This window comes from Chiloscyllium plagiosum, unplaced genomic scaffold (assembly GCF_037043375.1).
Source record: "Chiloscyllium plagiosum isolate Xiang-an unplaced genomic scaffold, Cpla_swu_hap1 HiC_scaffold_24, whole genome shotgun sequence".
Lineage (NCBI taxonomy): Eukaryota > Metazoa > Chordata > Chondrichthyes > Orectolobiformes > Hemiscylliidae > Chiloscyllium > Chiloscyllium plagiosum.
Window position 1 is genome coordinate 66,472,700 of NW_028270162.1, and position 22,904 is coordinate 66,495,603.

Genomic DNA, 22,904 nt, shown 5'->3' on the forward strand with positions numbered 1-22,904 from the left:
GGGCTTCTCTATTTTCACCCTTTCCAGAATTTCCAACATTTCTTCTCTACATACCTCAAAGTTGAATGACTGCCTCCTGTTCCTGTGTCCCAGTCACGAGCAGTTGGGTAACGCCCTCCTGTTCCTGTGTCCCAGTCTCGAGCAGTTGAGTGCCTGCCTTCTGTCCCAGTCTCTTGCAGTTGAGTAACACCCTCCTTTTCCTGTGTCCCAGTTTCGAGCAGTTGAGTGATGCCCTCCTGTTTCTGTGTCCCAGTCTCGAGCAGTTGAGTGACTGCCTCCTGTTCCTGTGTCCCAGTTTCGAGCAGTACAGCAAACCCCTCTTGTTCCTGTGTCCCAATCTAGTGCAGTTGAGTGCCTGCCTTCTGTTTTTGTGTCCCAGTCTCGAACAGTTGAATGACTGCGGCCTTTTCCTGTGTCCCAGTCTTGAGCAGTTGAGTAATGCCCTCCTGTTCCTGTGACCCAGTCTCGTGCAGTTGAATGACTGCCTCCTGTTCCTGTGTCCCAGTCTTGAGCAGTTGAGTAACGCCCTCCTGTTCCTGTGTCCCAGTCTTGAAGGGTTCCTGAAGAAGGGCCTGTGCCCGAAACGGCGAATCTCCTGTTCCCTGGATGCTGACTGACCTGCTGTGCTGTTCCAGCAATAAAGTTTCAACCCAGTCTCTTGCAGTCGAGTAACGCCCTCCTGTTCCTGTGTCCCAGTCTCGAACAGTTGAATGACTGCCTCCTGTTCCTGTGTCCCAATATCTTGCAGTTGAGTAACACTCTTCTGTTTCTGTGTCCCTTTCTCGGACAGTTGAATGACTGCCTCCTGTTCCTGTTTCCCAGTCACGAGCAGTTGAGTGCCTGCCTTCTGTTCCTGTGTCCCTGTCTCGAGCAGTTGAATGACTGCCTCCTGTTCCTGTGTCCCAGCCTCGAGCAGTTGAGTAACGCCCTCCTGTTCCTGTGTCTCAGTCTCGAGCAGTTGAGTAACGCCCTCATGTTCCTGTGTCCCAGTCTCGAGCAGTTGAATGACTGCCTCCTGTTCCTGTGTCCCAGTCTCTTGCAGTTGAGTAACACCCTCCTGTTTCTGTGTCCCAGTTTCGAGCAGTTGAGTGACTGCCTCCTGATCCTGTGTCCCAGTTTCGAGCAGTTGAGTGACTGCCTCCTGATCCTGTGTCCCAGTTTCGAACAGTTGAGTAACACCCTCCTGATTCTGTGTCCCAGTTTCGAGCAGTTGAGTGACTGCCTCCTGTTCCTGTGTCCCAGTCTTGAGCAGTTGAGTAACGCCATCCTGTTTCTGTGTCCCAGTCTCGTGCAGTTGAATGCCTGCCTTGTCTTCCTGTGTCCCAGTCTCGAGCAGTTGAATGACTCCCTCCTGTTCCTGTGTCCCAGTCTCGAGCAGTTGAGTGACTGCCTCCTGTTTCTGTGTCCCAGTCTTGAGCAGTTGAGTAACGCCCTCCTGTTTCTGTGTCACAGTCTCGAGTAGTTGAATGACTGCGGCCTGTTCCTGTGTCCCAGTCTTGAACAGTTGAATGACTGCCTCCTGTTCCTGTGTCCCAGTCTTGAGCAGTTGAGTAATGCCCTCCTGTTCCTGTGACCCAATCTCGTGCAGTTGAATGACTGCCTCCTGTTCCTGTGTCCCAGTCTCGATCAGTCGAATGACTGCCTCCTGTTCCTGTGTCTCAGTCTAGAGCAGTTGAGTAACGCCCTCCTGTTTCTGTGTCCCAGTCTCGAACAGTTGAATGACTGCCTCCTGTTTCTGTGTCCCAGTCTTGAGCAGTTGAGTAACGCCATCCTGCTTCTGTGTCTCAGTCTCGTGCAGTTGAATGACTGCCTCGTCTTCCTGAGTCCCAGTCTCGTGCAGTTGAATGACTGCCTCCTGTTCCTGTGTCCCAGTCTCGAGCAGTCGAATGACTGCCTCCTGTTTCGGTGTTCCAGTCTTGAGCAGTTGAGTAATGCCCTCCTGTTTCTGTGTTCCAGTCTCGAACAGTTGAATGACTGCCTCCTGTTCGTGTGTCCCAGTCTTGAGCAGTTGAGTAACGCCATCCTGTTTCTGTGTCCCAGTCTCGTGCAGTTGAATGACTGCCTCGTCTTCCTGTGTCCCAGTCTCGAGCAGTTGAATGACTCCCTCCTGTTACTGTGTCCCAGTCTCGAGCAGTTGAGTGACTGCCTCCTGTTCCTGTGTCCCAGTGTCGAGCAGTTGAGTGACTGCCTCCTGTTTCTGTGTCCCAGTCTTGAGCAATTGAGTGCCTGCCTTCTGTTCCTGTGTCCCAGTCTCGGGCAGTTGAATGACTGCCTCCTGTTCCTGTGTCCCTGTTTCGTGCAGTTGACTGACTACCTCCTGTTCCTGTGTCCCTGTCTCGTGCAGTTGAGTGACTGCCTCCTGTTCCTGTGACCCAGTCTCGAGCGGTTGAGTGACTGCCTCCTGTTCCTGTGTCCCTGTCTCGTGCAGTTGAGTGACTGCCTCCTGTTCCTGTGTCCCAGTCTTGAGCAGTTGAGTAACGCCCTCCTGTTTCTTTGTTACAGTCTCGAGCAGTTGAATGACTGCCTCTGTTCCTGTGTCCCAGTCTCGGGCAGTTGAATGACTGCCTCTGTTCCTGTGTCCCTGCCTCGTGCAGTTGACTGACTGCCTCCTGTTCCTGGGTCCTAGGCTCGAGCAGTCTTGTGACTGCCTCCTGTTCCTGTGACCCAGTCTCGAGCGGTTGAGTGACTGCCTCCTGTTCCAGTGTCCCAATTTCGAGCAGTTGAGTGACTGCCTCCTGTTCCTTTGACCCAGACTCGAGCAATTGAATGACTGCCTTCTGTTCCTGTGTCCCAGTGTCGAACAGTTGAATGACTGCCTCCTGTTCCTGTGTCCCAGTCTTGAGCAGTTGAGTAACACCCTCCTGTTTCTGTGTCCCACTCTCGTGCAACTGAATGACTGCCTCCTGTTCCACTGTCCCAGTCTTGAGCAGTTGAGCAATGCCCTCCAATCTTCTGGCACTACTCCTGTAGACTACGAGGACATAAAAATCAAGGCCAATGGCCTTGCAATATCCTCCCTTGCTTCCCAGAGAATCCTAGGATAAATGCCAACAGGCACAGGGGGCTTCTCTATTTTCACCCTTTCCAGAATTTCCAACATTTCTTCTCTACATACCTCAAAGTTGAATGACTGCCTCCTGTTCCTGTGTCCCAGTCACGAGCAGTTGGGTAACGCCCTCCTGTTCCTGTGTCCCAGTCTCGAGCAGTTGAGTGCCTGCCTTCTGTCCCAGTCTCTTGCAGTTGAGTAACACCCTCCTTTTCCTGTGTCCCAGTTTCGAGCAGTTAAGTGACTGCCTCCTGTTCCTGTGTCCCAGTCTCGAGCAGTTGAGTGATGCCCTCCTGTTTCTGTGTCCCAGTCTCGAGCAGTTGAGTGACTGCCTCCTGTTCCTGTGTCCCAGTTTCGAGCAGTACAGCAAACCCCTCTTGTTCCTGTGTCCCAATCTAGTGCAGTTGAGTGCCTGCCTTCTGTTTTTGTGTCCCAGTCTCGAACAGTTGAATGACTGCGGCCTTTTCCTGTGTCCCAGTCTTGAGCAGTTGAGTAATGCCCTCCTGTTCCTGTGACCCAGTCTCGTGCAGTTGAATGACTGCCTCCTGTTCCTGTGTCCCAGTCTTGAGCAGTTGAGTAACGCCCTCCTGTTCCTGTGTCCCAGTCTTGAAGGGTTCCTGAAGAAGGGCCTGTGCCCGAAACGGCGAATCTCCTGTTCCCTGGATGCTGACTGACCTGCTGTGCTGTTCCAGCAACAAAGTTTCAACCCAGTCTCTTGCAGTCGAGTAACGCCCTCCTGTTCCTGTGTCCCAGTCTCGAACAGTTGAATGACTGCCTCCTGTTCCTGTGTCCCAATATCTTGCAGTTGAGTAACACTCTTCTGTTTCTGTGTCCCTTTTTCGGACAGTTGAATGACTGCCTCCTGTTCCTGTTTCCCAGTCACGAGCAGTTGAGTGCCTGCCTTCTGTTCCTGTGTCCCTGTCTCGAGCAGTTGAATGACTGCCTCCTGTTCCTGTGTCCCAGCCTCGAGCAGTTGAGTAACGCCCTCCTGTTCCTGTGTCTCAGTCTCGAGCAGTTGAGTAACGCCCTCATGTTCCTGTGTCCCAGTCTCGAGCAGTTGAATGACTGCCTCCTGTTCCTGTGTCCCAGTCTCTTGCAGTTGAGTAACACCCTCCTGTTTCTGTGTCCCAGTTTCGAGCAGTTGAGTGACTGCCTCCTGATCCTGTGTCCCAGTTTCGAGCAGTTGAGTGACTGCCTCCTGATCCTGTGTCCCAGTTTCGAACAGTTGAGTAACACCCTCCTGATTCTGTGTCCCAGTTTCGAGCAGTTGAGTGACTGCCTCCTGTTCCTGTGTCCCAGTCTCTTGCAGTCGAGTAACACCCTCCTGTTCCTGTGACCCAGTCTCGAGCGGTTGAGTGACTGCCTCCTGTTCCTGTGTCCCATTTTCGAGCAGGTGAGTAACGCCCTCCTGTTCCTGTGTCCCAATCTCGAGCAGGTGAATGACTGCCTCCTGTTCCTGTGTCCCAGTCTCTTGCAGTTGAGTAACATCCTCCTGTTTCTGTGTCCCAGTTTCGAGCAGTTGAGTGACTGCCTCCTGTTCCTGTGTCCCAGTCTCGAGCAGTTGAGTGACGCCCTCCTGTTCCTGTTTCCCAGTCTCGAGCAGTTGAATGACTCATGTTCCTGTGTCCCAGTCTCGAGCAGTTGAGTGACGCCCTCCTGTTCCTGTTTCCCAGTCTCGAGCAGTTGAGTGACGCCCTCCTGTTCCTGTGTCCCAGTCTCGAGCAGTTGAGTGACGCCCTCCTGTTCCTGTGTCCCAGTCTCGAGCAGTTGAGTGACGCCCTCCTGTTCCTGTGTCCCAGTCTCGTGCAGTTGAGTGCCTGCCTTCTGTTTCTGTGTCCCAGTCTCGAACAGTTGAACGACTGCCTACTGTTCCTGTGTCCCAGTCTTGAGCAGTTGAGTAACACCCTCCTGTTTCTGTGTCCCACTCTCGTGCAATTGAATGACTGCCTCCTGTTCCTGTGTCCCAGCCTTGAGCAGTTGAGTCACGCCCTCCTATTCCTGTGTCCCAGTCTCGTGCAGTTGAGTGCCTGCCTTATGTTTCTGTGTCCCAGTCTCGAACAGTTGGGTAACGCCCTCCTATTCCTGTGTCCCAGTCTCGTGCAGTTGAGTGCCTGCCTTATGTTTCTTTGTCCCAGTCTCGAACAGTTGAATGACTGCCTCCTGTTCCTGTGTCCCAGTCTTGAGCAGTTGAGTGACTGCCTCCTGTTTCTGTGTCCCAGTCTTGAGCAGTTGAGTAACGCCCTCCTGTTTCTGTGTCACAGTCTCGAGTAGTTGAATGACTGCGGCCTGTTCCTGTGTCCCAGTCTTGAACAGTTGAATGACTGCCTCCTGTTCCTGTGTCCCAGTCTTGAGCAGTTGAGTAATGCCCTCCTGTTCCTGTGACCCAGTCTCGTGCAGTTGAATGACTGCCTCCTGTTCCTGTGTCCCAGTCTCGATCAGTCGAATGACTGCCTCCTGTTCCTGTGTCCCAGTCTAGAGCAGTTGAGTAACGCCCTCCTGTTTAGTGTCCCAGTCTCGAACAGTTGAATGACTGCCTCCTGTTTCTGTGTCCCAGTCTTGAGCAGTTGAGTAACGCCATCCTGCTTCTGTGTCTCAGTCTCGTGCAGTTGAATGACTGCCTCGTCTTCCTGAGTCCCAGTCTCGAGCAGTTGAATGACTGCCTCCTGTTCCTGTTTCCCAGGCTTGAGCAGTTGAGTAATGCCCTCCTGTTCCTGTGTCCCAGTCTCGTGCAGTTGAGTGCCTGCCTTATGTTTCTGTGTCCCAGTCTCGAACAGTTGGGTAACGCCCTCCTATTCCTGTGTCCCAGTCTCGTGCAGTTGAGTGCCTGCCTTATGTTTCTTTGTCCCAGTCTCGAACAGTTGAATGACTGCCTCCTGTTCCTGTGTCCCAGTCTTGAGCAGTTGAGTGACTGCCTCCTGTTTCTGTGTCCCAGTCTTGAGCAGTTGAGTAACGCCCTCCTGTTTCTGTGTCACAGTCTCGAGTAGTTGAATGACTGCGGCCTGTTCCTGTGTCCCAGTCTTGAACAGTTGAATGACTGCCTCCTGTTCCTGTGTCCCAGTCTTGAGCAGTTGAGTAATGCCCTCCTGTTCCTGTGACCCAGTCTCGTGCAGTTGAATGACTGCCTCCTGTTCCTGTGTCCCAGTCTCGATCAGTCGAATGACTGCCTCCTGTTCCTGTGTCCCAGTCTATGGCAGTTGAGTAACGCCCTCCTGTTTAGTGTCCCAGTCTCGAACAGTTGAATGACTGCCTCCTGTTTCTGTGTCCCAGTCTTGAGCAGTTGAGTAACGCCATCCTGCTTCTGTGTCTCAGTCTCGTGCAGTTGAATGACTGCCTCGTCTTCCTGAGTCCCAGTCTCGAGCAGTTGAATGACTGCCTCCTGTTCCTGTGTCCCAGGCTTGAGCAGTTGAGTAATGCCCTCCTGTTCCTGTGACCCAGTCTCGTGCAGTTGAATGATTGCCTCCTGTTCCTGTGTCCCAGTCTCGAACAGTTGAATGACTGCCTCCTGTTCGTGTATCCCAGTCTTGAGCAGTGGAGTAACGCCATCCTGTTTCTGTGTCCCAGTCTCGTGCAGTTGAATGACTGCCTCGTCTTCCTGTGTCCCAGTCTCGAGCAGTTGAATGACTCCCTCCTGTTCCTGTGTCCCAGTCTCGAGCAGTTGAGTGACTGCCTCCTGTTCCTGTGTCCCAGTGTCGAGCAGTTGAGTGACTGCCTCCTGTTTCTGTGTCCCAAACTTGAGCAGTTGAGTAACTCCCTCCGGTTCCTGTGACTCAGTCTCGAGCAGTCGAATGACTGCCTCCTGTTTCGGTGTTCCAGTCTTGAGCAGTTGAGTAACGCCCTCCTGTTTCTGTCTCCCAGTCTCGAACAGTTGAATGACTGCCTCCTGTTCCTGTGTCCCAGTCTCGAGCAGTTGAGTAACGCCCTCCTGTTTCTGCGTCCCAGTCTCGTGCAGTTGAGTGCCTGCCTCCTGTTTCTGTGTCCCAGTCTTGAGCAGTTGAGTAACACCCTCCTGTTTCTGTGTCCCAGTCTCGAGCAGTTGAATGACTGCCTCCTGTTCCTGTGTCCCAGTCTCGAGCAGTTGAGTGACGCCCTCCTGTTCCTGTTTCCCAGTCTCGAGCAGTTGAATGACTCCTGTTTCTGTGTCCCAGTCTCGAGCAGTTGAGTGATTGCCTCCTGTTCCTGTGTCCCAGTTTCGAGCAGTTGAGTGCCTGCCTTCTGTTTCTGTGTCCCAGTCTCGAACAGTTGAACGACTGCCTACTGTTCCTGTGTCCCAGTCTTGAGCAGTTGAGTAACACCCTCCTGTTTCTGTGTCCCACTCTCGTGCAATTGAATGACTGCCTCCTGTTCCTGTGTCCCAGTCTTGAGCAGTTGAGTCACGCCCTCCTATTCCTGTGTCCCAGTCTCGTGCAGTTGAGTGCCTGCCTTATGTTTCTGTGTCCCAGTCTCGAACAGTTGGGTAACGCCCTCCTATTCCTGTGTCCCAGTCTCGTGCAGTTGAGTGCCTGCCTTATGTTTCTTTGTCCCAGTCTCGAACAGTTGAATGACTGCCTCCTGTTCCTGTGTCCCAGTCTTGAGCAGTTGAGTGACTGCCTCCTGTTTCTGTGTCCCAGTCTTGAGCAGTTGAGTAACGCCCTCCTGTTTCTGTGTCACAGTCTCGAGTAGTTGAATGACTGCGGCCTGTTCCTGTGTCCCAGTCTTGAACAGTTGAATGACTGCCTCCTGTTCCTGTGTCCCAGTCTTGAGCAGTTGAGTAATGCCCTCCTGTGCCTGTGACCCAGTCTCGTGCAGTTGAATGACTGCCTCCTGTTCCTGTGTCCCAGTCTCGATCAGTCGAATGACTGCCTCCTGTTCCTGTGTCCCAGTCTAGAGCAGTTGAGTAACGCCCTCCTGTTTCTGTGTCCCAGTCTCGAACAGTTGAATGACTGCCTCCTGTTTCTGTGTCCCAGTCTTGAGCAGTTGAGTAACGCCATCCTGCTTCTGTGTCTCAGTCTCGTGCAGTTGAATGACTGCCTCGTCTTCCTGAGTCCCAGTCTCGAGCAGTTGAATGACTGCCTCCTGTTCCTGTGTCCCAGGCTTGAGCAGTTGAGTAATGCCCTCCTGTTCCTGTGACCCAGTCTCGTGCAGTTGAATGACTGCCTCCTGTTCCTGTGTCCCAGTCTCGAACAGTTGAATGACTGCCTCCTGTTCGTGTGTCCCAGTCTTGAGCAGTGGAGAAACGCCATCCTGTTTCTGTGTCCCAGTCTCGTGCAGTTGAATGACTGCCTCGTCTTCCTGTGTCCCAGTCTCGAGCAGTTGAATGACTCCCTCCTGTTCCTGTGTCCCAGTCTCGAGCAGTTGAGTGACTGCCTCCTGTTCCTGTGTCCCAGTGTCGAGCAGTTGAGTGACTGCCTCCTGTTTCTGTGTCCCAAACTTGAGCAGTTGAATAACTCCCTCCGGTTCCTGTGACTCAGTCTCGAGCAGTCGAATGACTGCCTCCTGTTTCGGTGTTCCAGTCTTGAGCAGTTGAGTAACGCCCTCCTGTTTCTGTCTCCCAGTGTCGAACAGTTGAATGACTGCCTCCTGTTCCTGTGTCCCAGTCTCGAGCAGTTGAGTAACGCCCTCCTGTTTCTGTGTCCCAGTCTCGTGCAGTTGAGTGCCTGCCTCCTGTTTCTGTGTCCCAGTCTTGGGCAGTTGAGTAACACCCTCCTGTTTCTGTGTCCCAGTCTCGAGCAGTTGAATGACTGCCTCCTGTTCCTGTGTCCCAGTCTCGAGCAGTTGAGTGACGCCCTCCTGTTCCTGTTTCCCAGTCTCGAGCAGTTGAATGACTCCTGTTTCTGTGTCCCAGTCTCGAGCAGTTGAGTGATTGCCTCCTGTTCCTGTGTCCCAGTTTCGAGCAGTTGAGTGCCTGCCTTCTGTTTCTGTGTCCCAGTCTCGAACAGTTGAACGACTGCCTACTGTTCCTGTGTCCCAGTCTTGAGCAGTTGAGTAACACCCTCCTGTTTCTGTGTCCCACTCTCGTGCAATTGAATGACTGCCTCCTGTTCCTGTGTCCCAGTCTTGAGCAGTTGAGTCACGCCCTCCTATTCCTGTGTCCCAGTCTCGTGCAGTTGAGTGCCTGCCTTATGTTTCTGTGTCCCAGTCTCGAACAGTTGGGTAACGCCCTCCTATTCCTGTGTCCCAGTCTCGTGCAGTTGAGTGCCTGCCTTATGTTTCTTTGTCCCAGTCTCGAACAGTTGAATGACTGCCTCCTGTTCCTGTGTCCCAGTCTTGAGCAGTTGAGTGACTGCCTCCTGTTTCTGTGTCCCAGTCTTGAGCAGTTGAGTAGCGCCCTCCTGTTTCTGTGTCACAGTCTCGAGTAGTTGAATGACTGCGGCCTGTTCCTGTGTCCCAGTCTTGAACAGTTGAATGACTGCCTCCTGTTCCTGTGTCCCAGTCTTGAGCAGTTGAGTAATGCCCTCCTGTGCCTGTGACCCAGTCTCGTGCAGTTGAATGACTGCCTCCTGTTCCTGTGTCCCAGTCTCGATCAGTCGAATGACTGCCTCCGGTTCCTGTGTCCCAGTCTAGAGCAGTTGAGTAACGCCCTCCTGTTTCTGTGTCCCAGTCTCGAACAGTTGAATGACTGCCTCCTGTTTCTGTGTCCCAGTCTTGAGCAGTTGAGTAACGCCATCCTGCTTCTGTGTCTCAGTCTCGTGCAGTTGAATGACTGCCTCGTCTTCCTGAGTCCCAGTCTCGAGCAGTTGAATGACTGCCTCCTGTTCCTGTGTCCCAGGCTTGAGCAGTTGAGTAATGCCCTCCTGTTCCTGTGACCCAGTCTCGTGCAGTTGAATGATTGCCTCCTGTTCCTGTGTCCCAGTCTCGAACAGTTGAATGACTGCCTCCTGTTCGTGTATCCCAGTCTTGAGCAGTGGAGTAACGCCATCCTGTTTCTGTGTCCCAGTCTCGTGCAGTTGAATGACTGCCTCGTCTTCCTGTGTCCCAGTCTCGAGCAGTTGAATGACTCCCTCCTGTTCCTGTGTCCCAGTCTCGAGCAGTTGAGTGACTGCCTCCTGTTCCTGTGTCCCAGTGTCGAGCAGTTGAGTGACTGCCTCCTGTTTCTGTGTCCCAAACTTGAGCAGTTGAATAACTCCCTCCGGTTCCTGTGACTCAGTCTCGAGCAGTCGAATGACTGCCTCCTGTTTCGGTGTTCCAGTCTTGAGCAGTTGAGTAACGCCCTCCTGTTTCTGTCTCCCAGTCTCGAACAGTTGAATGACTGCCTCCTGTTCCTGTGTCCCAGTCTCGAGCAGTTGAGTAACGCCCTCCTGTTTCTGTGTCCCAGTCTCGTGCAGTTGAGTGCCTGCCTCCTGTTTCTGTGTCCCAGTCTTGGGCAGTTGAGTAACACCCTCCTGTTTCTGTGTCCCAGTCTCGAGCAGTTGAATGACTGCCTCCTGTTCCTGTGTCCCAGTCTCGAGCAGTTGAGTGACGCCCTCCTGTTCCTGTTTCCCAGTCTCGAACAGTTGAATGACTCCTGTTTCTGTGTCCCAGTCTCGAGCAGTTGAGTGATTGCCTCCTGTTCCTGTGTCCCAGTTTCGAGCAGTTGAGTGCCTGCCTTCTGTTTCTGTGTCCCAGTCTCGAACAGTTGAACGACTGCCTACTGTTCCTGTGTCCCAGTCTTGAGCAGTTGAGTAACACCCTCCTGTTTCTGTGTCCCACTCTCGTGCAATTGAATGACTGCCTCCTGTTCCTGTGTCCCAGTCTTGAGCAGTTGAGTCACGCCCTCCTATTCCTGTGTCCCAGTCTCGTGCAGTTGAGTGCCTGCCTTATGTTTCTGTGTCCCAGTCTCGAACAGTTGGGTAACGCCCTCCTATTCCTGTGTCCCAGTCTCGTGCAGTTGAGTGCCTGCCTTATGTTTCTTTGTCCCAGTCTCGAACAGTTGAATGACTGCCTCCTGTTCCTGTGTCCCAGTCTTGAGCAGTTGAGTGACTGCCTCCTGTTTCTGTGTCCCAGTCTTGAGCAGTTGAGTAACGCCCTCCTGTTTCTGTGTCACAGTCTCGAGTAGTTGAATGACTGCGGCCTGTTCCTGTGTCCCAGTCTTGAACAGTTGAATGACTGCCTCCTGTTCCTGTGTCCCAGTCTTGAGCAGTTGAGTAATGCCCTCCTGTGCCTGTGACCCAGTCTCGTGCAGTTGAATGACTGCCTCCTGTTCCTGTGTCCCAGTCTCGATCAGTCGAATGACTGCCTCCTGTTCCTGTGTCCCAGTCTAGAGCAGTTGAGTAACGCCCTCCTGTTCCTGTGTCCCAGTCTTGAGCAGTTGAGTGACTGCCTCCTGTTTCTGTGTCCCAGTCTTGAGCAGTTGAGTAACGCCATCCTGCTTCTGTGTCTCAGTCTCGTGCAGTTGAATGACTGCCTCGTCTTCCTGAGTCCCAGTCTCGAGCAGTTGAATGACTGCCTCCTGTTCCTGTGTCCCAGGCTTGAGCAGTTGAGTAATGCCCTCCTGTTCCTGTGACCCAGTCTCGTGCAGTTGAATGACTGCCTCCTGTTCCTGTGTCCCAGTCTCGAACAGTTGAATGACTGCCTCCTGTTCGTGTGTCCCAGTCTTGAGCAGTTGAGTAACGCCATCCTGTTTCTGTGTCCCAGTCTCGTGCAGTTGAATGACTGCCTCGTCTTCCTGTGTCCCAGTCTCGAGCAGTTGAATGACTCCCTCCTGTTCCTGTGTCCCAGTCTCGAGCAGTTGAGTGACTGCCTCCTGTTTCTGTGTCCCAGTCTTGAGCAGTTGAGTAACTCCCTCCGGTTCCTGTGACTCAGTCTCGAGCAGTCGAATGACTGCCTCCTGTTTCGGTATTCCAGTCTTGAGCAGTTGAGTAACGCCCTCCTGTTTCTGTGTCCCAGTCTCGAACAGTTGAATGACTGCCTCCTGTTCCTGTGTCCCAGTCTCGAGCAGTTGAGTAACGCCCTCCTGTTTCTGTGTCCCAGTCTCGTGCAGTTGAGTGCCTGCCTCCTGTTTCTGTGTCCCAGTCTTGAGCAGTTGAGTAACACCCTCCTGTTTCTGTGTCCCAGTCTCGAGCAGTTGAATGACTGCCTTCTCTTCCTGTGTCCCAACCTCGAACAGTTGAATGACTGCCTCCTGTTCCGTTGTCCCAGTCTTGAGAATTTGAGTAACGCCCTCCTGTTTCTGTGACTCAGTCCCGAGCAGTCGAATGACTGCCTCCTGTTTCTGTGTCCCAGTCTTCAGCAGTTGACTAACACCCTCCTGTTTCTGTGTCCCAGTCTCGAGCAGTTGAATGACTGCCTTCTGTTCCTGTGTCCCAATCTCGAACAGTTGAATGACTGCCTCCTGTTCCTGTGTCCCAGTCTTGAGCACTTGAGTAACACCCTCCTGTTTCTGTGTCCCAGTCTCGAGCAGTTGAATGACTCCCTCCTGTTCCTGTGTCCCAGTCTCGTGCAGTTGAGTGACTGCCTCCTGTTTCTCTGTCGCAGTCTTGAGCAGTTGAGTAACGCCCTCCTGTTTCTGTGTCCCAGTCTCGAGCAGTTGAATGACTGCCTTCTGTTCCTGTGTCCCAGTCTCGGGCAGTTGAGTGATAGCTTCCTGTTCCTGTGTCTCAGTCTCGAGAAGTTGAGTGCCTGCCTTCTGTTCCTGTGTCCCTGTCTCGTGCAGTTGACTGACTGCCTCCTGTTCCTGTGACCCAGTCTCGAGCGGTTGAGTGACTGCCTCCTGTTCCTGTGACCGAGTCTCGAGCGGTTGAGTGACTGCCTCCTGTTCCTGTGTCCCAATTTCGAGCAGTTTCATGACTGCCTCCTTTTCCTTTGACCCAGTCTCGAGCAGTTGAATGACTGCCATCTGTTCCTGTGTCCCAGTCTCGAACAGTTGAATGACTGCCTCCTCTTCCTGTGTCTCAGTCTTGAGCAGTTGAGTAACAGCCTCCTGTCCCTGTGTCCCACTCTCGTGCAATTGAATGACTGCCTTCTGTTCCTGTGTCCCAGTCTTGAGCAGTTGAGTAACGCCCTCCTGTTACTGTGTCCCAGTCTCGAACTGTTGATTGCCTGCCTTCTGTTCCTGTGTCCCTGTCTCGAACAGTTGAATAACTGCCTCCTGTTCCTGTGTCCCAGTCTCGAGCAGTTGAGTAACGCCCTCCTGTTCCTGTGTCCCAGTCTCAAGCAGTTGAATGACTGCCTCCTGTTCCTGCGTCCCAGTCTCTTGCAGTTGAGTAACACTCTCCTGTTTCTGTGTCCCTGTCTCGAACAGTTCAATGACTGCCTCCTGTTCCTGTGTCCCAGTCTCTTGCACTTGAGTAACACCCTCCTGTTTCTGTGTCCCAATCTCGATCAGTTGAATGACTCCCTCCTGTTCCTGTGTCCCAGTCTCGAGCAGTTGAGTGACTGCCTTCTGTTCCTGTGTCCCTGTCTCGAACAGTTGAATAACTGCCTCCTGTTCCTGTGTCCCAGTCTCGAGCAGTTGAGTCATGCCCTCCTGTTCCTGTGTCCCAGTCTCAAGCAGTTGAATGACTGCCTCCTGTTCCTGTGTCCCAGTCTCTTGCAGTTGAGTAACACTCTCCTGTTTCTGTGTCCCTGTCTCGAACAGTTGAATGACTGCCTCCTGTTCCTGTGTCCCAGTCTCGAGCAGTTGAGTGCCTGCCTTCTGTTCCTGTGTCCCAGTCTCGAGCAGTTGAGTGCCTGCCTTCTGTTCCTGTGTCCCAGTCTCGAGCAGTTGAGTAACACCCTCCTCTTTCTGTGTCCCAGTTTCGAGCAGTTGAATGATTCTCTCCTGTTCCTGTGACCTAGTCTCGTGCAGTTGAATGACTGCCTCATGTTCCTGTCTCCCAGTCTTGAGCAGTTGAGTAACGACCTCATGTTTCTGTGTCCCAGTCTCGTGCAGTTGATTGACTGCCTCATGTTCCTGTGTCCCAGTCTCTTGCAGTTGAGTAACGCCCTCCTGTTCGTGTGTCCCAGTCTTGAGCAGTTGAGTAACGCCCTCCTGTTCCTGTGTCCCAGTCTCATGCAGTTGAATGACTGCCTCCTGTTCCTGTTTCCCAGTCTTGAGCAGTTGAGTAACACCCTCCTGTTTCTGTGTCACAGACTCGAGCAGTTGAATGACTGCCTTCTGTTCCTGTGTCCCAATCTCGAACAGTTGAATGACTGCCTCCTGTTCCTGTGCCCCCGTCTTGAGCACTTGAGTAACACCCTCCTGTTTCTGTGTCCCAGTCTCGATCAGTTGAATGACTACCTCCTGTTCCTGTGTCCCAGTCTCGAGCAGTTGAGTGACTGCCTCCTGTTTCTGTGTCCCAGTCTTGAGCAGTTGAATAACGCCCTCCTGTTTCTGTGTCCCAGTCTCGAGCAGTCGAATGACTGCCTCCTGTTCCTGTGTCCCAGTCTCGGGCAGTTAAGTGATAGCCTCCAGTTCCTGTGTCTCAGTCTCGAGAAGTTGAGTGCCTGCCTTCTGTTGCTGTGTCCCTGTCTCGTGCAGTTGAATGACTCCCTCCTGTTCCTGTGTCCCAGTCTCGAGCAGTTGAGTGACTGCCTTCTGTTCCTGTGTCCCTGTCTCGAACAGTTGAATAACTGCCTCCTGTTCCTGTGTCCCAGTCTCGAGCAGTTGAGTAACGCCCTCCTGTTCCTGTGTCCCAGTCTCAAGCAGTTGAATGACTGCCTCCTGTTCCTGTGTCCCAGTCTCTTGCAGTTGAGTAACACTCTCCTGTTTCTGTGTCCCTGTCTCGAGACGTTGAGTGACGCCCTCCTGTTCCTGTGTCCCAGTCTCGAGCAGTTGAGTGCCTGCCTTCTTTTCCTGTGTCCCAGTCTCGAGCAGTTGAGTGCCTGCCTTCTGTTCCTGTGTCCCAGTCTCGAGCAGTTGAGTAACACCCTCCTCTTTCTGTGTCCCAGTTTCGAGCAGTTGAATGATTCTCTCCTGTTCCTGTGACCTAGTCTCGTGCAGTTGAATGACTGCCTCATGTTCCTGTCTCCCAGTCTTGAGCAGTTGAGTAACGACCTCATGTTTCTGTGTCCCAGTCTCGTGCAGTTGATTGACTGCCTCATGTTCCTGTGTCCCAGTCTCTTGCAGTTGAGTAACGCCCTCCTGTTCCTGTGTCCCAGTCTTGAGCAGTTGAGTAACGCCCTCCTGTTCCTGTGTCCCAGTCTCATGCAGTTGAATGACTGCCTCCTGTTCCTGTTTCCCAGTCTTGAGCAGTTGAGTAACACCCTCCTGTTTCTGTGTCACAGACTCGAGCAGTTGAATGACTGCCTTCTGTTCCTGTGTCCCAATCTCGAACAGTTGAATGACTGCCTCCTGTTCCTGTGCCCCCGTCTTGAGCACTTGAGTAACACCCTCCTGTTTCTGTGTCCCAGTCTCGATCAGTTGAATGACTACCTCCTGTTCCTGTGTCCCAGTCTCGAGCAGTTGAGTGACTGCCTCCTGTTTCTGTGTCCCAGTCTTGAGCAGTTGAGTAACGCCCTCCTGTTTCTGTGTCCCAGTCTCGAGCAGTCGAATAACTGCCTCCTGTTCCTGTGTCCCAGTCTCGGGCAGTTAAGTGATAGCCTCCAGTTCCTGTGTCTCAGTCTCGAGAAGTTGAGTGCCTGCCTTCTGTTCCTGTGTCCCTGTCTCGTGCAGTTGACTGACTGCCTCCTGTTCCTGTGACCCAATCTCGAGCAATCGAGTGACTGCCTCCTGTTCCTGTGACCCAGTCTCGAGCGATTGAGTGACTGCCTCCTGTTCCTGTGTCCCAATTTCGAGCAGTTTAGTGACTGCCTCCTTTTCCATTGACCCAGTCTCGTGCAGTTGAATGACTGCTTCCTGTTCCTGTTTCCCAGTCTTGAGCAGTTGAGTAACGCCCTCCTGTTCCTGTGTCCCAGTCTCAAGCAGTTGAATGACTGCCTCCTGTTCCTGTGTCCCAGTCTCTTGCACTTGAGTAACACCCTCCTGTTTCTGTGTCCCAATCTCGATCAGTTGAATGACTCCCTCCTGTTCCTGTGTCCCAGTCTCGAGCAGTTGAGTGACTGCCTCCTGTTTCTGTGGCCCAGTCTTGAGCAGTTGAGTAACGCCCTCCTGTTTCTGTGTCCCAGTCTCGAGCAGTCGAATAACTGCCTCCTGTTCCTGTGTCCCAGTCTCGGACAGTTAAGTGATAGCCTCCAGTTCCTGTGTCTCAGTCTCGAGAAGTTGAGTGCCTGCCTTCTGTTCCTGTGTCCCTGTCTCGTGCAGTTGACTGACTGCCTCCTGTTCCTGTGACCCAATCTCGAGCAATCGAGTGACTGCCTCCTGTTCCTGTGACCCAGTCTCGAGCGATTGAGTGACTGCCTCCTGTTCCTGTGTCCCAATTTCGAGCAGTTTAGTGACTGCCTCCTTTTCCATTGACCCAGTCTCGTGCAGTTGAATGACTGCTTCCTGTTCCTGTTTCCCAGTCTTGAGCAGTTGAGTAACGCCCTCCTGTTCCTGTGTCCCAGTCTTAAGCAGTTGAATGACTGCCTCCTGTTCCTGTGTCCCAGTCTCTTGTACTTGAGTAACACCCTCCTGTTTCTGTGTCCCAATCTCGATCAGTTGAATGACTCCCTCCTGTTCCTGTGTCCCAGTCTCGAGCAGTTGAGTGACTGCCTTCTGTTCCTGTGTCCCTGTCTCGAACAGTTGAATAACTGCCTCCTGTTCCTGTGTCCCAGTCTCGAGCAGTTGAGTAACGCCCTCCTGTTCCTGTGTCCCAGTCTCAAGCAGTTGAATGACTGCCTCCTGTTCCTGTGTCCCAGTCTCTTGCAGTTGAGTAACACTCTCCTGTTTCTGTGTCCCTGTCTCGAACAGTTGAATGACTGCCTCCTGTTCCTGTGTCCCAGTCTCGAGCAGTTGAGTGCCTGCCTTCTTTTCCTGTGTCCCAGTCTCGAGCCGTTGAGTAACACCCTCCTCTTTCTGTGTCCCAGTTTCGAGCAGTTGAATGATTCTCCCCCGTTCCTGTGACCTAGTCTCGTGCAGTTGAATGACTGCCTCATGTTCCTGTGTCCCAGTCTCGAGCAGTTGAGTGACTGCCTCCTGTTCCTCTGTCACAGTTTCGAGCCATTGAGCAACGCCCTCCTGTTCCTGTGTCCCAGTCTCGTGCAGTTCAGTGCCTGCCTTATGTTTCTGTGTCCCAGTCTCGAACAGTTGAATGACTGCGGCCTGTTCCTGTGTCCCAGTCTTGAGCAGTTGAGTAACGCCCTCCTGTTCCTGTGTCCCAGTCTCGAACAGTTGAATGACTGCCTCCTGTTCCTGTGTCCCAGTCTTGAGCAGTTGAGTAACGCCCTCCTGTTCCTATGTCCCAGTCTTGAACAGTTGAGTAACGCCCTCCTGTTCCTGTGTACCAGTCTCGTGCAGTTGAATGACTGTCTCCTGTTCCTGTTTCCCAGTCTTGAGCAGTTGAGTAACACCCTCCTGTTTCTGTGTCCCAGTCTCGAGCAGTTGAATGACTCCCTCCTGTTCCTGTGTCCCAGTCTCGTGCAGTTGAGTGACTGCCTCCTGTTTCTCTGTCGCAGTCTTGAGCAGTTGAGTAACGCCCTCCTGTTTCTGTGTCCCAGTCTCGAGCAGTTGAATGACTGCCTTCTGTTCCTGTGTCCCAGTCTCGGGCAGTTGAGTGATAGCTTCCTGTTCCTGTGTCTCAGTCTCGAGAAGTTGAGTGCCTGCCTTCTGTTCCTGTGTCCCTGTCTCGTGCAGTTGACTGACTGCCTCCTGTTCCTGTGACCCAGTCTCGAGCGGTTGAGTGACTGCCTCCTGTTCCTGTGACCGAGTCTCGAGCGGTTGAGTGACTGCCTCCTGTTCCTGTGTCCCAATTTCGAGCAGTTTCATGACTGCCTCCTTTTCCTTTGACCCAGTCTCGAGCAGTTGAATGACTGCCATCTGTTCCTGTGTCCCAGTCTCGAACAGTTGAATGACTGCCTCCTCTTCCTGTGTCTCAGTCTTGAGCAGTTGAGTAACAGCCTCCTGTCCCTGTGTCCCACTCTCGTGCAATTGAATGACTGCCTTCTGTTCCTGTGTCCCAGTCTTGAGCAGTTGAGTAACGCCCTCCTGTTACTGTGTCCCAGTCTCGAACTGTTGATTGCCTGCCTTCTGTTCCTGTGTCCCTGTCTCGAACAGTTGAATAACTGCCTCCTGTTCCTGTGTCCCAGTCTCGAGCAGTTGAGTAACGCCCTCCTGTTCCTGTGTCCCAGTCTCAAGCAGTTGAATGACTGCCTCCTGTTCCTGCGTCCCAGTCTCTTGCAGTTGAGTAACACTCTCCTGTTTCTGTGTCCCTGTCTCGAACAGTTCAATGACTGCCTCCTGTTCCTGTGTCCCAGTCTCTTGCACTTGAGTAACACCCTCCTGTTTCTGTGTCCCAATCTCGATCAGTTGAATGACTCCCTCCTGTTCCTGTGTCCCAGTCTCGAGCAGTTGAGTGACTGCCTTCTGTTCCTGTGTCCCTGTCTCGAACAGTTGAATAACTGCCTCCTGTTCCTGTGTCCCAGTCTCGAGCAGTTGAGTCATGCCCTCCTGTTCCTGTGTCCCAGTCTCAAGCAGTTGAATGACTGCCTCCTGTTCCTGTGTCCCAGTCTCTTGCAGTTGAGTAACACTCTCCTGTTTCTGTGTCCCTGTCTCGAACAGTTGAATGACTGCCTCCTGTTCCTGTGTCCCAGTCTCGAGCAGTTGAGTGCCTGCCTTCTGTTCCTGTGTCCCAGTCTCGAGCAGTTGAGTGCCTGCCTTCTGTTCCTGTGTCCCAGTCTCGAGCAGTTGAGTAACACCCTCCTCTTTCTGTGTCCCAGTTTCGAGCAGTTGAATGATTCTCTCCTGTTCCTGTGACCTAGTCTCGTGCAGTTGAATGACTGCCTCATGTTCCTGTCTCCCAGTCTTGAGCAGTTGAGTAACGACCTCATGTTTCTGTGTCCCAGTCTCGTGCAGTTGATTGACTGCCTCATGTTCCTGTGTCCCAGTCTCTTGCAGTTGAGTAACGCCCTCCTGTTCGTGTGTCCCAGTCTTGAGCAGTTGAGTAACGCCCTCCTGTTCCTGTGTCCCAGTCTCATGCAGTTGAATGACTGCCTCCTGTTCCTGTTTCCCAGTCTTGAGCAGTTGAGTAACACCCTCCTGTTTCTGTGTCACAGACTCGAGCAGTTGAATGACTGCCTTCTGTTCCTGTGTCCCAATCTCGAACAGTTGAATGACTGCCTCCTGTTCCTGTGCCCCCGTCTTGAGCACTTGAGTAACACCCTCCTGTTTCTGTGTCCCAGTCTCGATCAGTTGAATGACTACCTCCTGTTCCTGTGTCCCAGTCTCGAGCAGTTGAGTGACTGCCTCCTGTTTCTGTGTCCCAGTCTTGAGCAGTTGAATAACGCCCTCCTGTTTCTGTGTCCCAGTCTCGAGCAGTCGAATGACTGCCTCCTGTTCCTGTGTCCCAGTCTCGGGCAGTTAAGTGATAGCCTCCAGTTCCTGTGTCTCAGTCTCGAGAAGTTGAGTGCCTGCCTTCTGTTGCTGTGTCCCTGTCTCGTGCAGTTGAATGACTCCCTCCTGTTCCTGTGTCCCAGTCTCGAGCAGTTGAGTGACTGCCTTCTGTTCCTGTGTCCCTGTCTCGAACAGTTGAATAACTGCCTCCTGTTCCTGTGTCCCAGTCTCGAGCAGTTGAGTAACGCCCTCCTGTTCCTGTGTCCCAGTCTCAAGCAGTTGAATGACTGCCTCCTGTTCCTGTGTCCCAGTCTCTTGCAGTTGAGTAACACTCTCCTGTTTCTGTGTCCCTGTCTCGAGACGTTGAGTGACGCCCTCCTGTTCCTGTGTCCCAGTCTCGAGCAGTTGAGTGCCTGCCTTCTTTTCCTGTGTCCCAGTCTCGAGCAGTTGAGTGCCTGCCTTCTGTTCCTGTGTCCCAGTCTCGAGCAGTTGAGTAACACCCTCCTCTTTCTGTGTCCCAGTTTCGAGCAGTTGAATGATTCTCTCCTGTTCCTGTGACCTAGTCTCGTGCAGTTGAATGACTGCCTCATGTTCCTGTCTCCCAGTCTTGAGCAGTTGAGTAACGACCTCATGTTTCTGTGTCCCAGTCTCGTGCAGTTGATTGACTGCCTCATGTTCCTGTGTCCCAGTCTCTTGCAGTTGAGTAACGCCCTCCTGTTCCTGTGTCCCAGTCTTGAGCAGTTGAGTAACGCCCTCCTGTTCCTGTGTCCCAGTCTCATGCAGTTGAATGACTGCCTCCTGTTCCTGTTTCCCAGTCTTGAGCAGTTGAGTAACACCCTCCTGTTTCTGTGTCACAGACTCGAGCAGTTGAATGACTGCCTTCTGTTCCTGTGTCCCAATCTCGAACAGTTGAATGACTGCCTCCTGTTCCTGTGCCCCCGTCTTGAGCACTTGAGTAACACCCTCCTGTTTCTGTGTCCCAGTCTCGATCAGTTGAATGACTACCTCCTGTTCCTGTGTCCCAGTCTCGAGCAGTTGAGTGACTGCCTCCTGTTTCTGTGTCCCAGTCTTGAGCAGTTGAGTAACGCCCTCCTGTTTCTGTGTCCCAGTCTCGAGCAGTCGAATAACTGCCTCCTGTTCCTGTGTCCCAGTCTCGGGCAGTTAAGTGATAGCCTCCAGTTCCTGTGTCTCAGTCTCGAGAAGTTGAGTGCCTGCCTTCTGTTCCTGTGTCCCTGTCTCGTGCAGTTGACTGACTGCCTCCTGTTCCTGTGACCCAATCTCGAGCAATCGAGTGACTGCCTCCTGTTCCTGTGACCCAGTCTCGAGCGATTGAGTGACTGCCTCCTGTTCCTGTGTCCCAATTTCGAGCAGTTTAGTGACTGCCTCCTTTTCCATTGACCCAGTCTCGTGCAGTTGAATGACTGCTTCCTGTTCCTGTTTCCCAGTCTTGAGCAGTTGAGTAACGCCCTCCTGTTCCTGTGTCCCAGTCTCAAGCAGTTGAATGACTGCCTCCTGTTCCTGTGTCCCAGTCTCTTGCACTTGAGTAACACCCTCCTGTTTCTGTGTCCCAATCTCGATCAGTTGAATGACTCCCTCCTGTTCCTGTGTCCCAGTCTCGAGCAGTTGAGTGACTGCCTCCTGTTTCTGTGGCCCAGTCTTGAGCAGTTGAGTAACGCCCTCCTGTTTCTGTGTCCCAGTCTCGAGCAGTCGAATAACTGCCTCCTGTTCCTGTGTCCCAGTCTCGGACAGTTAAGTGATAGCCTCCAGTTCCTGTGTCTCAGTCTCGAGAAGTTGAGTGCCTGCCTTCTGTTCCTGTGTCCCTGTCTCGTGCAGTTGACTGACTGCCTCCTGTTCCTGTGACCCAATCTCGAGCAATCGAGTGACTGCCTCCTGTTCCTGTGACCCAGTCTCGAGCGATTGAGTGACTGCCTCCTGTTCCTGTGTCCCAATTTCGAGCAGTTTAGTGACTGCCTCCTTTTCCATTGACCCAGTCTCGTGCAGTTGAATGACTGCTTCCTGTTCCTGTTTCCCAGTCTTGAGCAGTTGAGTAACGCCCTCCTGTTCCTGTGTCCCAGTCTTAAGCAGTTGAATGACTGCCTCCTGTTCCTGTGTCCCAGTCTCTTGTACTTGAGTAACACCCTCCTGTTTCTGTGTCCCAATCTCGATCAGTTGAATGACTCCCTCCTGTTCCTGTGTCCCAGTCTCGAGCAGTTGAGTGACTGCCTTCTGTTCCTGTGTCCCTGTCTCGAACAGTTGAATAACTGCCTCCTGTTCCTGTGTCCCAGTCTCGAGCAGTTGAGTAACGCCCTCCTGTTCCTGTGTCCCAGTCTCAAGCAGTTGAATGACTGCCTCCTGTTCCTGTGTCCCAGTCTCTTGCAGTTGAGTAACACTCTCCTGTTTCTGTGTCCCTGTCTCGAACAGTTGAATGACTGCCTCCTGTTCCTGTGTCCCAGTCTCGAGCAGTTGAGTGCCTGCCTTCTTTTCCTGTGTCCCAGTCTCGAGCAGTTGAGTAACACCCTCCTCTTTCTGTGTCCCAGTTTCGAGCAGTTGAATGATTCTCCCCCGTTCCTGTGACCTAGTCTCGTGCAGTTGAATGACTGCCTCATGTTCCTGTGTCCCAGTCTCGAGCAGTTGAGTGACTGCCTCCTGTTCCTCTGTCACAGTTTCGAGCCATTGAGCAACGCCCTCCTGTTCCTGTGTCCCAGTCTCGTGCAGTTCAGTGCCTGCCTTATGTTTCTGTGTCCCAGTCTCGAACAGTTGAATGACTGCGGCCTGTTCCTGTGTCCCAGTCTTGAGCAGTTGAGTAACGCCCTCCTGTTCCTGTGTCCCAGTCTCGAACAGTTGAATGACTGCCTCCTGTTCCTGTGTCCCAGTCTTGAGCAGTTGAGTAACGCCCTCCTGTTCCTATGTCCCAGTCTTGAACAGTTGAGTAACGCCCTCCTGTTCCTGTGTACCAGTCTCGTGCAGTTGAATGACTGTCTCCTGTTCCTGTTTCCCAGTCTTGAGCAGTTGAGTAACACCCTCCTGTTTCTGTGTCACAGACTCGAGCAGTTGAATGACTGCCTTCTGTTCCTGTGTCCCAATCTCGAACAGTTGAATGACTGCCTCCTGTTCCTGTGCCCCAGTCTCGAGCGGTTGAGTGACTGCCTCCTGTTCCTGTGTCCCATTTTCGAGCAGTGGAGTTACGCCCTCCTGTTCCTGTGTCCCAGTCTCGAGCAGGTGAATGTGTGCCTCCTATTCCTGTGTCCCAGTCTCTTGCAGTTGAGTAACATCTTCCTGTTTCTGTGTCCCAGTTTCGAGCAGTTGAATGATTCTCTCCTGTTCCTGTGACCTAGTCTCGTGCAGTTGAATGACTGCCTCATGTTCCTGTCTCCCAGTCTTGAGCAGTTGAGTAACGACCTCATGTTTCTGTGTCCCAGTCTCGTGCAGTTGATTGACTGCCTCATGTTCCTGTGTCCCAGTCTCTTGCAGTTGAGTAACGCCCTCCTGTTCCTGTGTCCCAGTCTGGAGCAGTTGAGTAACGCCCTCCTGTTCCTGTGTCCCAGTCTCATTCAGTTG